The sequence below is a fragment of the Pangasianodon hypophthalmus genome, chromosome 7, assembly GCF_027358585.1.
Source record: "Pangasianodon hypophthalmus isolate fPanHyp1 chromosome 7, fPanHyp1.pri, whole genome shotgun sequence".
Classification (NCBI taxonomy): domain Eukaryota; kingdom Metazoa; phylum Chordata; class Actinopteri; order Siluriformes; family Pangasiidae; genus Pangasianodon; species Pangasianodon hypophthalmus.
Genome location: NC_069716.1, coordinates 9,084,971 through 9,098,896, shown reverse-complemented (window position 1 = coordinate 9,098,896; position 13,926 = coordinate 9,084,971). Strand labels below are relative to the sequence as shown.

Below are 13,926 nucleotides of genomic sequence, written 5' to 3'. Positions count from 1 at the left end.
GTGTCAGCTACTTGTAAAGGATTTACACTTTTCCAATGTGCAAGCCGAACGACAGGAAGAATCAGTGTGAGCGGCAGTAATGCTAATTAACCATAGACTGGATTTTTCTTAAAGCAATAGACTGTATCTAATAGATTGCTAGAACATATACATGCTATGAGCTTGTTTTCCATCAACATATAATGGTCCCGTCATGGGGATATGGTGACTTAGTGGTTAGCAAATTTGCCTCACACCTCCAGGGTTGGGGGTTTGACTCCAGCCCTGTGTGTGTGTGGAGTTTGCTTGTTGTCCCCGTGCTTTGGGGGTTTCCTCTAAGTACTCCGGGTTCCTCCCCCCAGTCCAAAGACATGTGTTGTAGGCTGATTGGCATCTCTAAATAATTTGTAGTGAGTGAACGAGTGTGTGTGCGATTGTGCCCTGGAATCACCCCCAACCCACACCACATGTCCCCAGTCCCTGCACAACTTCCACTGCCCCTATTTTACCACACCACAATTCCAAATTAGACAATTTGTCCATAACATGGGTCTGTCAACTGAAACATATTATTGTAATAATAAAATCATGGGTTTGGCTGTACAGTGAGCTTTCTTTTTTTTCTTTCAGTCCAAGTCAGTCATACTAGATTAGGTATTACAAAAGATGTGGTTAGTGAAGGCAGGATGTAAGTGCAGAAACTCAGCATATTTTTTTATGAAAGGTATTCCAACAATCACAGTCATAGTGCATAGCGTGAGTCAAATCACAGGCAGCCAGGGTCATTATAAAATTATCCATAATCATAAACAGTAATACAGACAAGGGTCTAAACATGGAAGACGGAAATATCAACTAGGAACCTGGAACATGGGAAACAAGTCTCAGAAATGCAAGATACAATCGACAAGACTTCGCGTAGGACAGACACACAGAGGATTATAATAATGCAAATTAGTTGCAAAAAGAATGGGTGTATACAATCAGTAAAAAAGACCAATGGCAGCAGGGGGCGGAGTCGGGACCAAAACAAAAAAGCACATTGAGAACTAAACAAGTAAAAGCAGTGCTCACAACACTAGGTCTCGCTGAATGAGAGTGGGGATTTGTGACATATTTCAAGGCATACAGATCTGTTCATGTCCATGCAAACTGTATCTCCTTCACTTTAGCATCAATTTACATAGACCTTCAAAATTACAATTTTGCATCTGTACATTAGGCTGAAAAAACTGATCCGATAAGATGAGACATAGCCCATTTGGCTATTCATTTAGCCTATCACTGAGGTATATTATGTTATTATAACAAAAGTGTCCTTATTTGCATCTTATTTCCCAATGCACAGAATAATACTACAATATCAGTCTTCTATCTTTCACACCTCAATTAGTGTCTAAATAAAATGATCAATATGACACTGCCCTGGCTACTGGATTAAGATCCTGTAACCAACCAGAATCTGCAGAAAAAAATCTAGCTACAACTATAACTTTAACTACAATGCTTCAGACATTGCATAAAGGTCTTTACTGGCTAAATTATCCAGTATGACAAAGGGGGTAATGTTAACCAGCCCACTGTTAACAGCTACTTGTCAATTTGGATTTATTAATTTAATTGGATTAATTTTTCCAGGGTAACGCTGAGATAATTGGATGATAAATGGATGAGGGGGCACATGAAGGCAAGAACAAAATTGCAGGATTTTAGGTTTTGCTCTATGAGTCATCCTGAGGCCATACAAAATCAGTGATAATACACGTAGTGAAAGAGGGCACTTACACAGTCCAAGAGCGAAATGTAGGGAACTCAAAACTTTCTTGGGGTTTATCTGTGCATGTGCCTTACATACAGTACAACTGGGCTATTTTTCACATCAAAAAGATCAAGCTTTGCTGTCCATGCCTCCCAAATACAGATGGAATTGGAGTGCTGATTTTTGTTGATGATTACTACAAGTACACATCCCGCACCGGTCAATAAGGGATTATGCAAAATAATTCAATGCAGTCTGAATGGCAACCAGGCTGAAAGGACATGTCAATGACAAAGCAAAGTGTCTTGTCTGCAAGTTCTTTATTCTGAAAGCATGGACTTCTCTTTCCTCTGGGTTTCTGCTTAGTCCCTTGCAGCTCAGTCCTTGCTGTCTGAAGCGCAGCGTGGAGCTATCACAACATAGCTTCACACTCTGCGAAATGACCTTTCGAAAGAAAAGCTCGCCAACCAGACAGAACAAATGCCCCATATGCCAGCCATCCACAAAACTGAAGCAAAATGGGACTGAAAGAAAGGGTGCGTCATGCACTCCCAGCTCATCGGGAAACATGAAAACCAAATGTGTGAAAGATCGCAAGAATCATACATTCACTTGCATAATATCATGACTTGATCATAATTCGGTACTGCAGTTGAGCTAAAAAACAGTCACAAGAGAAAACCAATATAAATGGAATCTTCTCACACCATTTCCTTTTCCATCAATATCACATACCATTTGCTAATTTGCTAATATCTTAATTCTTTCATATCTAAATTAGAAAATCTAATGACTATTGAGCCGCAAGTATAATGGTTAGGTATTAGGTATATCTTTTCCAAATTTTCACTCAAATATCTCATATAAGGAATAAAACTCGACTCAGGCCATATCACACCATGCATATGTGTGTATTAGTTTCCTATATGAGCACGTTCCAGAATGTCTTTTTCCTTGCATAACACATACATTTTCCAATAATTAAAATTTTTAATTTATTAATGAATGCCACATCATACCTTTTAACCATTTACAGTTACTTTTTAGGTTAAAGCAGCTGTATACAGTTGTTTCCTCACCAGCCTCTCTTTTTTTCTGTCTCTTAAAGTTAATAAGACAAATACATGCAGCTTGTCATGTTACCGAAAGACCAGAAAGCACAAAGACCTCTGTCCTGAAGAGTCTACTTTTGAAGAAAATTTACTGAATGCTACAAAGAGATATACAATCACCATCCACTTTATTAGGAACACCTGCACATTTATGCAGTTATCTAATCAGCCAATCACATGGCAGCAGCACAATGCAAAAAATCATGCAGACGCAGGTCAAGAGCTTCAGTTTTTGTTCACTCTAAGCATGAGAATGGGGAAAAAGTATGATCTCTGTGACTTTAACCGTGGCATAGGTGTTGGTACCAGATGGGGTGGTTTGAGTATGTCATATACTGCTGATCTCCTTGGAATTTCACACACAACACACAACAGTAGAGTTTACACAGAATGGTATGAAGAACAAAAAACATCCTGTGATCGGAGGGTCTGTAGCCTGAAACGCCTTGTTGATGAGAGATCAGAGAAGAATGACCAGACTGGTTTGAGCTGACAGGAAATCTGTAGTAAATCCAATAATCACCCTTTACAACCATGGTGAGCAGAAAAAGCATCTCAGAATGCACAACACATCAAACCTTGAGTTGTATGGGCTACAACAGCAAAAGGTCACATAAGGTTCCACTCTTGTCAGCCAAGAACAAGAATCTGAGGCTATCATGGGAAAAACCAGGCGATTTTTTTTCTAATCTTCAACTGTCCAGTTTGGGTGAGTCTGTGCCCATGATAGACTCAGATTTCTGTTCTTGGCTGGCAGCAGTGGAACCCAATGTGGTTTTTTGCTGTTGTAGCTCATCCACCTCAAGGTTTGATGTGTTGTGCATTCTGAGATGCTCCTCTGCTCAGGTTGATTATTTGAGTTACTATGTCCTTCCTGGCAGCTTGAACCAATCTGGCCATTTTCATCTTACCAGCAAGGTGTTTCCACCCAAAAAACTGTCACTCAATCAGTGCTTTTTGTTTTTTGCACCATTCTGTGGAAACTCTAGAGACTGTTGTATGCGAAAATCCCAGGAGATCAGCTGGTACCAACACCCATGCCATGGTTAAAGTCACAGAGATCACATTTCTTCTTCATTCTGATGTTTGATATGAACATTAACCTATGCTTTTGACCTGTATCTGCATGATTTTTTTTTTTTTTTGAATTGCGCTGCTGCCACATGATTGGCTGATTAGACAGACAACTGCATGAATGTGTGGATGTACAGGTGTTCCTAATAAAGTGGAAGGTGAGTGTATTTTGCAATTAAAAAAAAAATAAAAAAATTCTGAAGATGTATTTGACTATGAAGACTTTTAGCAAGATTTGAATTTAGATTTGAATTTGGTTTAATGAACCATGGCAAGAAATATGCTGAAATATGGATATGTGCTCATATGGCTATTGCCCCAGTCAATGATATTGTATATATCCTCTATCAGCAACTGAATCTTCAGCCCTTGAACTTGAACCATGCCTCACAGACAAGAGCAGACATGCTTGTCAGAACGAATTCGTCTCTCGGAACAAATTAGGCACATAGGCTAATATGCTCTGATGCACCATTAAATGAATCAGGGTGACATTCAAATGTTTCTGGTGGCAGTGAGGCAGCATTCACCTCAATTTTAGCTAAAAGCTAAGCAGTGAATCAGCATATAAAACATGCCTTCATTTCTCTGCACATCTCATCTTCAGCTAGGCCTGAGCTGTATGTGAGAAGGCCACGTGTTTGGGACGCAACCCACATTCTTGTGATTATCATCAAATCAGGCTTTTCATTTTGAAACAGTCGATTAATACCAGCACAATCTCAGCACAGCGCTACAAGGCCAATATGAATGGGAACAACGGAATTCATTTAAGATTCTTAAAAAGATTCAGTCCCCTTCTGAATACACATTTTTATGGAAATTAAGAGATGAAATCTGGCTTGAAGTAAATATACAGTGGAATGGATGGGCTTTGTGCTCACTTCTCCCAAGTCAGCAGAAAAGTTTTCACCCAGATATAAAACCCTGACATTAAACATCTATAAAGGAAACTCAGACATGCTCTTTTGCTTCAACCTGGGCAGGACTGAGCAGATGTGCTGAAATACATAACGGTCTATTTTTTTGTGCTCACTAAGAAATGAGAAAACTAATTAATTTTGAAGCTTGAACTACAACTATAATTTGTTACTGTAAATTTCCCAAACTATTAAGTCCTTGTGAATAGTGATTTATTAAAGACTTCTGCTCTTGAGCCAGAGACCAACCAAGGTATGATCAAAATATACACTCATTGGCCACTTTATTAGGAGAATTAAGGCAGATGGGCTACAGCAGCAGTATCTGAGTTTATGCATTGCACTTCTGCCACATGATTGGCTAATAGAATAATTGCATGAATGAGCAAGTGTTCCTAATAAAGTGGTTACTGAGTGTATCTATGTACTTAGTTACTCCATACTAGGTCTAACATTGCTGGAAGACCTCTCTCTCAAACCCTGCCATCTGCAATCACCACTTTAAGTATGCAAGCTTGAGCTGTGCGACAGTGCGGTGAATGTAATGCGTTGGGCCACATAAATTCAGGAGACGACGACAAGATTTCCTTATCGGGATCTATAAATTCCCCATGCTGGGGCGATGCTGCGAGACGATGGAGGCTGTTTCTGATTACACTCCTGAGAGCTCATCATTCCTTTGAGTCAGGCACTTTTTAAAATGCCGTAAAGCTGCCGAGTGTGGCGGAGTCACTGGAGTTGGCTGCTTGTTAATGCAGTCACGGCCTGAACTCTGTCGTTCTTAAACCCCCATCCACCCACCCTCCCTCCACCTTACTGGCTGGCACATGCCTGCATGAGTGGGTCAACATTACTTAATCCCCACACACACATATCCACACACTATGCAATCCCTTCCCCCCCCTTACCCCAAGAGTTGATGGGAGACTGCATTATCATCTTTGATGCTCCAGCAGCTGTGTTGACAGCTTTGGAGATAAAGAAGTGTAGCAGAGCTACTGTCCTCTTCCTTTCATCTGTAGGTCAGCTAGGAGGCTATCTAAACACAGAGCGCTATTCATTTGTTTGTTGTTTACATTGCTCATGACGTGCCAATCCAAGCTTTCTCGGCTGTAATGTTGTAAATATAGTTTGGAGTGTGCCAGCAGTGTACTTGGCATCATGTCTCTCTGTATGATGTGGATGTGCTGGCTTCCCACAGGCCAGTGCTGTCGATTCATAAGCTCACCTTTCCACATCAATATGAACAGACAAGACAAAGCAAGACAGCAAAAATGTTCATTCACCAAACTAAATTTACGGTAATACCCATAGTATACAGTATATTAGAAGAACAGCCTTTAGGTGAACTGCATTAATTTAGTTGAGCTGTACAATCTATTTTTTTATCAAGGCAGATAAAAAGATAAAAGCATACACATATATGTACAGCTTAAATTTGAGTGAAGAAAAGACACAATTAGATTTCTCATATCTTTGTTTAGTAGAAATTAGGGTTGTATGTTTATCTATCTATTGGTCCAAATATCTATATCTGCATTTGGCTTTTTTTTAAGTAAGAATGGCCTAAATCGAAAGGTTTTTAAAAACTTTTTTTTAATTAAATATGAAATCTACGACTATGCCCACAGAAACATTGGAAAATGCTGAAAAAAAACAAACAAACTAGAACTAGAAATGCTAGCATTGTAAGCGTGTTCTGTGAATTCTGGCTCTGACAGTTCCTCAACCTCAGCTACATCACTTGAGTTCATATTTGTGCACAGGTCAGTTTTTTAATCACACAGTTATTATTTTTGTTTGCACTGTGATATTTTCTAGCAACTTGAGTTGGTTCTATTTCCCAAAATATATAAAAAAAATACTAGCCTAATTTAAACCACTGTGACCTTGACCAAGCAGTTACTACAGATACATTTACTAACAAATAGTCAACCTTCTACTGCCATTTTTAATCACTGTCCAGGACAACTACATGTGCAATACATCAACCAGTATGAAATTACATGTGCAGTATACTTTACCAGTGCAATAACTTCATGTGCAATAAATTAACACAGTGCAATAACTGTGCAATAAGTGTGTATGTGACTGTGTGCATGCATATGTATATACGTATATGTGTGTGTGTGTGTGTGTGTGTGTGTGTGTGCGTGTGTGATTTTTTCCCTTCTTATATTTTCTTATTATTATAATTACAATACAATAATGACAATTATTTTTTATGAAACTATTCTACTGTATTTATCTTTTTTCTGCACAACAAGAACTACTGAATTGCCACACCGGAATTTCATTGTACTGTGCACAAATGACAATAAAAGGAATTCTATTCTATTCTATTCTATTCTATATATGTATCTGTTTAGAACACATTTTCTGTCCATTCTGAATGTATTCATATTCAGTTACATCCCTGGCAGAAGTAATGCCAAACCTAAGCTATTTGAAAATATTGTAGTTTTGCTGTGCTGTGGTAAAGCGGGTGCTCATTTGCATACCCATGAGCTCCCGTGGCTGCCCGTGAAAGTGCTGTTTAATGATGGTGCATTTTTGTACCCCCGCCACTTTCGCTGGCTATTTTAATTCTGTGGCTAACCACTAAGCCTGTGCATGTGTCGTAAATATGAGTTGTTCTCCTGGTAAAACGTCCTCCTTGCCAATGCTGCAATATGAATATTCCAATATGGTGTTAGAAAAAAAAAATGCTGGTATTGCCTCATTACCCCAGTAAATGCTATTTCCTAATGCAAAAATCTAGATTATTCTAAAGAACATTCCTTTTTACGGAACAGTCAACGATCCCACCGTGTAAATGGTGCAGGCTGCTGGAAGCACACAGTATTAGCTCTAGCCTCGTCGCTCTGAACCGGATCTTAACAGGATGAAGTTTGAAGTGTCACCCATGGCGGCTCAGCCATAATTGAATTTACTTGTATCTAATCTCCTTTCCTTCTGCTGATGCTTCTCTCAGGCTGCTCATTAAAAGACCTGAGCTGGTATGGCTTGTCATGGCTCTTCTCTGCCCTATTCCTGTCTCTGTGAGGCTGGCTTTATTTAAACACACCAGTCAAGGGGAGTAAATTGTCCGTTTTCCTCAGGTCGGTACATACACTCTGATCTATGCCTTGACAACTTCACCACCACTGAAGCAGCTCTAACACTCACTTAATTAGCCTCCTTATCCACTGTCTTATTCTGCAACTGGCTAAATATACAAGAGAAGATAATGGAAGAATAAATCCCAGCTCCAAGAGAAAGTGCATCTAAATTTCTGTAAATGTATTGTTGTGTAAAAGTATTTTTTAGTAAATTGAGTAGTTTGCTATTTATCAAATTAATTCTTTTAAATTTCACTGTACAAAATGTAGTGTCTAGATCTAAACAATGAGTTTAGAAAGAAATTATTGAAAGATAGAGTGGAAACGAAGAAAGATGAAAGTGGGTCCTTTGTAATTGCCTTTCCTCTCTCTGCTTAATGTTCGAATGAGGGAGCCACTGTGTGAAATCAACAGCCTGTTCATGAATCTGTACTGAAACTGAATAGAGTCCATCGAGATAAGGATCCGGCGCCCGGCACAGGAGATTATGGCACAGGACTTTCTCAGAGCCCTGGGTTACCACGAAATAGAAAGTTCCTGAAAATCCGCCTGAGATCCTTTTCGACTTGATAAGGTAGATAAGAGCACACACAATTTCTGACCGCACGCATCCAAATAAAAGTGCCACAGAGTCACAGCCCATAATCAAGCTCAAACGGGAGAAATAGGAAAACAGGCCACCACTGCCTTTAAGCTAGTGCTAAATTCTTCATCGTTTAATATCCCAAAAAAAGAGTGATTAAAAAAGTGCTTTTTTTATTAGAATGAACGTAATGAGTAGATCTTCTTTGATAATTTATCTTCATTGTCTTCCAGCAAAGGCAAAAGATACACCTGCTTAATATCTGATGAATATTTGTCTCCGTGCTGCTTGTACTTGCTGAGTACATCACTGATGCTGTGTGTCTAGAAGCTCAACATACTAAAGCTTCTAAACCAGGAAGAGAGGTTGGTGTTGTCAAGGGCTAGGTATCTGAATCACTAATTTCAGATTTCACCTGTCTCTCCTCCTGTCCATTGTTGCCTCTATAAAGAAAAAAAATGAGAAAGCAATCATGTTGGAACTTTGCTGAGTGTGTTCTCTGAATTGCAGAGAGGGCGGTGGGGGAAAAAAAAAACAGTTCTGAGCCTTTGATGTAGCATTTTCCCACTAATTAAAATGATCTCAAGCCAAGCACAGTCCTAATCACTCAGACAGCTGACGCATGAAGCTGGGAAAGCGGAGCAGTGCATAAAGCATATCTTTAAAAACGCATGTATCCATCAGGATGGAGGGTCCCTCGCTGCTGCCTTTCATTTCAACGGCCCACACTGCTGCGGCCTGTGGCTACACACACACACACACACATATACACACAAACACACACGCAAGCACCTGCATGGATGTTCGGTGTAAAGCACACCTCCGCAGAAACACAGCCTACACTCGTGGACACGATGCAATTATCCGTTACATCAGCCAAGTGAGTCATAAACTGAACTGAAAATATAGATTTTCTTCTCACTGTGGTAAAAAAGGATATTGGATATCTTACATACCTTTCCTCTGAATATCTTATCTACCTCAGAATTTGTTCGAAACCTTCGCAGAATCAAACATAAAACTATGACAAAGGAAATCTGAATGCGAATAGTCTAAGAGTTTTATTTTGTGATAGCTATAATTCTCACAAGGTGAATAGCAAAGGAATCTCGGGGTAGAAATTAAAGATAAAAGATTAACATTCATTCTGAACTGAACAAATTTATCATGGTTACCACAGTACAGGCAATTTAACAAGAATGACACTGCTGTAGTGTTCATGTCATTTGCTACATATGTTTACCAATTATATACTGAATATTATATGCCGAAGAACACCTGGCATCACAAACCAACAGGAACAGCTATCTCATTCTGATTAAGATTTGTTTTTCTGCAGTTGTGTTAGTCTAATATTCTCATACAGACTCATTAGTTGGGCCAGATACTGAGTTGATACATAAAGGAGTTGGAGACAGAAATGTTGCATGTTAGCTAAAAATACTTTTACTCATTTACTCATTTTACTCATTTACTCATTTTTGACCACGTCCTGAACAAACCAGGACCATCTGCTCTCAGCTTTTTATACTTAGCATCCACTTTTACAGACAAATGACTTGAGATAATTTGTGTAATTTAACATAAATCATTATACTGATTGCTGTTGCTCTCTAGAGTATTTGTCATCTCAATGCAGCATGTCTCTGCTGTATATCTTTACAAAACTTTCTATACCACAAGTTTGAATCCCGACAACACCACAGCCCTCCGTGGCTGGGAGTCAAGAGACCAACACTGGCCGTGCTCTCTGGGTGTGAGGGATGCCTTTACTCTCTCTCCAATGTTCTTCACACTGAAACTAGCCAATTGTAGGCGTCTGTGAGCTCATGTATGCGGAAGAGGGTAGATAGCACTTTCCTCTGAGTGCGTTACGCTGCCCTGTGATGCAGCATGAGCAGCAGTTTGAAAACAAATGGAGGTTAGCTTCACGTGTCTTGCAGGAAGCACGTGCTAGCCTTCGCCCTCCCTGATTGGTAGCTAATAGACAAGAGTAAGTGGGGTGGAATTGGGGAGAAAAAGAACAATTTTAACAATTTTGTTTGTAAATATTTGGAAATATTTTATCCTTTTTTTTTTTTTTTTTTAACTTTTTTTCTTTTTATTCATTTACTTTTTAATCCAAGTGATATTTAGAAAAAGTCTAAATTCATATGGTATGCAATTTTAAGTAAGAAAAACCATTTATGGATATGTTTTAAATAAACACGAAAGGATATGTGGATATGTTTAAAAGATATCTATGGATATGTTTTCAATATGCATGAAAGGGTTAACTGAAACTGCAATATATTAAAGGTATCCAAGGCGAGTAAAATGACACTGTGGTAAGTAGTAAGCTGTAGCAATGACAAATACTAATTCAGATGAATATTTAAACTGCTTAAATGCACATATGTTTGTTGCATGTTTGATACTAATAAGGCATTAGTTTGTTGCATGTTTGATACTAATAAGACACTAATAAGGCATTTGATGGATAGGTAAACTGGAATCATTCCTGGAACTATTTCTAACATCTGTTTGTGTATATAGTGTACAAGCTGTACAATATTAAATGCCAGTTTCCTTTGCTAGCTGCTCGAAATAAGGCTAGGTATTTTGTCTTGTTTCCAGTGGGGGGGGTGGGGGGGGGGGTTTGCTGTGGATGAAGAAGAATAATGCTCTCAGCTACAATTTCATGGTTGCCAGAGCCTACAGCGAGTAGGTGAGTAAAATGGCCTTTTTCCGGGTTCACTTAGCAGGAGAGGCTAAGAGGCGATTCTTGTTTTCATTGTGTGGTTACTGCTAGATGAATCTCGACATGCTTTTGACAAAAGGCACATGCATACACTCCAGTAAGCTCCTAGTGCATTTTTACACCTCTGCAAATGTGGAGAGGAAAAATACATAGGTACTTCAGTGTAACTCAAAGGGGATTTAGGGCTGAGTGTATCAAATGAACGCAGTACCTCCAAACTGCAAGCATTTGATAATCTGTTTATAGGGTACCACTGCTGGAGTTTTAAAAGCCTTCCCTATGTTGTTGGCCTGTCTGTGTTTTTTCTCATGTGCTCTGAATTTTTTCACTTCATGCATATTTTAGCGATCATGGAACTGGAAGCTTGAGCACTGGAGACATTTGTGTAAAAAGTCTACAGATGACCATTGATATTCCATTGATAGACCATTGATGTTTTTTTTGAGGTGGCAGACATCCACAGCTGATAAAGCATGTTCAGACGTGGAACAAGCGCTATGGACAAGGACATTGTGGCTGTTTGCTTGAAATTCATTTCGACTAAGACGTACTGCAGAAATCAGGAATACATCGGAGATGAATTTGGTTGCAGTTTCTTCATGCATAGTCACAGCCAGGATGAATGAGGGCAATATTTATAGTTTTACTGAGGGGACTCAGTGTCTCCACAGTGGGCTGCAAGCTGAGAGGAAGTAGTGCAGAAGGCCAGTGAAATGGAGCATTAACCATGCTGGCACACTCACATAACCTGCAAACACTTGACAGATGCATGTACTGAGGTATTGGCTAGTTTTGCGTTGGAACACAGACAAATCCAGGAATCATACTGCAGGGAAGACCCTAAGCACGCACACTCACACACTTAAGTATTACTATCTTTATAAGGGTTTTTCAATCTGTTACTAAATGTACTGTAATAGTACTGTAGTACATATTTTCTCATGGGGATCTTCCAAATGTTCCAAAAATATTTTCATGAGTTCCTCTCAGAAGAAAGATGTTTCTTCACCAAGCAGGCACCAACAAAACTAGAATTCATTCATCATTTTCTTAAGATGTGGTATTAAATAGTTAAAACAGGGTGTAGCTCTATCTGAATAACAGCGTATCTTATAAAAAGGTTTAATCTTGTAAGTAGGTTTAATAGCCTACTAAACCTGAGAGTTTGGTGAATCTCTAAATTAAGCCAATTACCAACACTTAAATGTGCTGATGTTATATAGTAAACCATTTATATTAGTCATGTAGTCCTATAATATGCAATAAAAATTATTGCTATCAAACAGAGCATCATTTTTATGCTTTGTCTTGTGTTTCCCTCATCAGAAGACATTATCCTAGCTAGTTATTAGTAAGGATAATTTCTAGCTATTGGTATTATGTCTATGCACCTACTTTTACGTTAGCTAACTGTAATGTTAACTGGATGTGAACTGACTCCCATTAGGTCTGGGGATCAATGGGATCAAGGGCTTGTTCTGCCATTTTGGTTGAGTTAGTTCTTCATGCTGAAGGAGATGAATATGATTGCTGTTTATTGTGGTTTGTAGGACTTGCCATGCTTAAAAGTGAAATCAAATGAGAAGGGATTGTATTGTGACGAACTCCAGAGGGATGCCAAGCAACGACATATGGATAAAATTAGTCATATTTACAAAGCGGATTCATACGAACTCCCAAACAGAGTTGAGTAATGCTCTGCATATGCTTACTCCGCTTACATTTCCAGACATCTTTTCATATCTGGTGTCTGGCTTGAGTGCCTATTCTTCTGAACAATTTCAAAATTCAGTCTAAGCCCATATACAGTTTGGAAATGAAGGATTACAGGACCTACAGATCTACCAGAAACCAAATGTGATAACACACTCATTTCACCCAAATTATGCAGCTAAAGTTACAATGTCCCCAATGTTCTCCAGAATGACTTTATTAAAGTTTAATAAAGTTTTACCTGTGTTATCCACAATCATAATAAGCAGATATCTTTAAAAATATAGCATATATTTAAGTGTTAAATAAGCATATAAATGTTCATTACACTTCAGAACTGTACACGTGACATTTCCTGTTAATAAAACAGTAAAATAATAATAAAAAAAGACAATTTCTGGTCATATCTTAAATTTATTGTTATTTATTTTTTTTTTTTTGAGAAGAGTGACAGACCTCTGTATTATCCAGTACTATCCACTGAAAGGTGGAAAATACCAAAATAGTGTATATTTTAAATCTTTGCTTTTCTAATTTTTACACTCTATCGTACTTTTTTTAAACCATTGCATTCATGGGTGCTGCTGTGGCAGTTTATAACACAACAATAATGACTCGAACACTTAGTACTCAAACTCAGTTTGTATGAAAACACGTCTACTATCTGCCTAGATGACTGACCAACCCTACTATAATAGCATATTACCTATTAGACACTGTGCCATGATATCATATTCCCAAGCATTCTAGGCAAACTTGTTCTTTGTTGTCATAATGCGATTTGTTACAATCTCCAATTAAGTATGTCTCTTGCTCTTAACCATTAAATAAATCAAGTAATTGACTAGAGTGCATAATGATGATGAAGAAGTGATGATGCATAATGTTATGCATTGACTTGAAATGTGTGACTCAAATTAAGTTCAAATAATATAGCTATGGCAT

At 38.5% G+C, this 13,926-nt stretch overlaps 1 protein-coding gene across 6 annotated transcripts in view; it reads right to left on the bottom strand.

Moving 5' to 3' along the window:
• The window catches only part of gria3b (glutamate receptor, ionotropic, AMPA 3b), a 128,823-nt gene that overhangs the window by 53,696 nt on the left and 61,201 nt on the right, over positions 1-13,926 (bottom strand). The gene's annotated exons all lie outside the window — the stretch shown is intronic.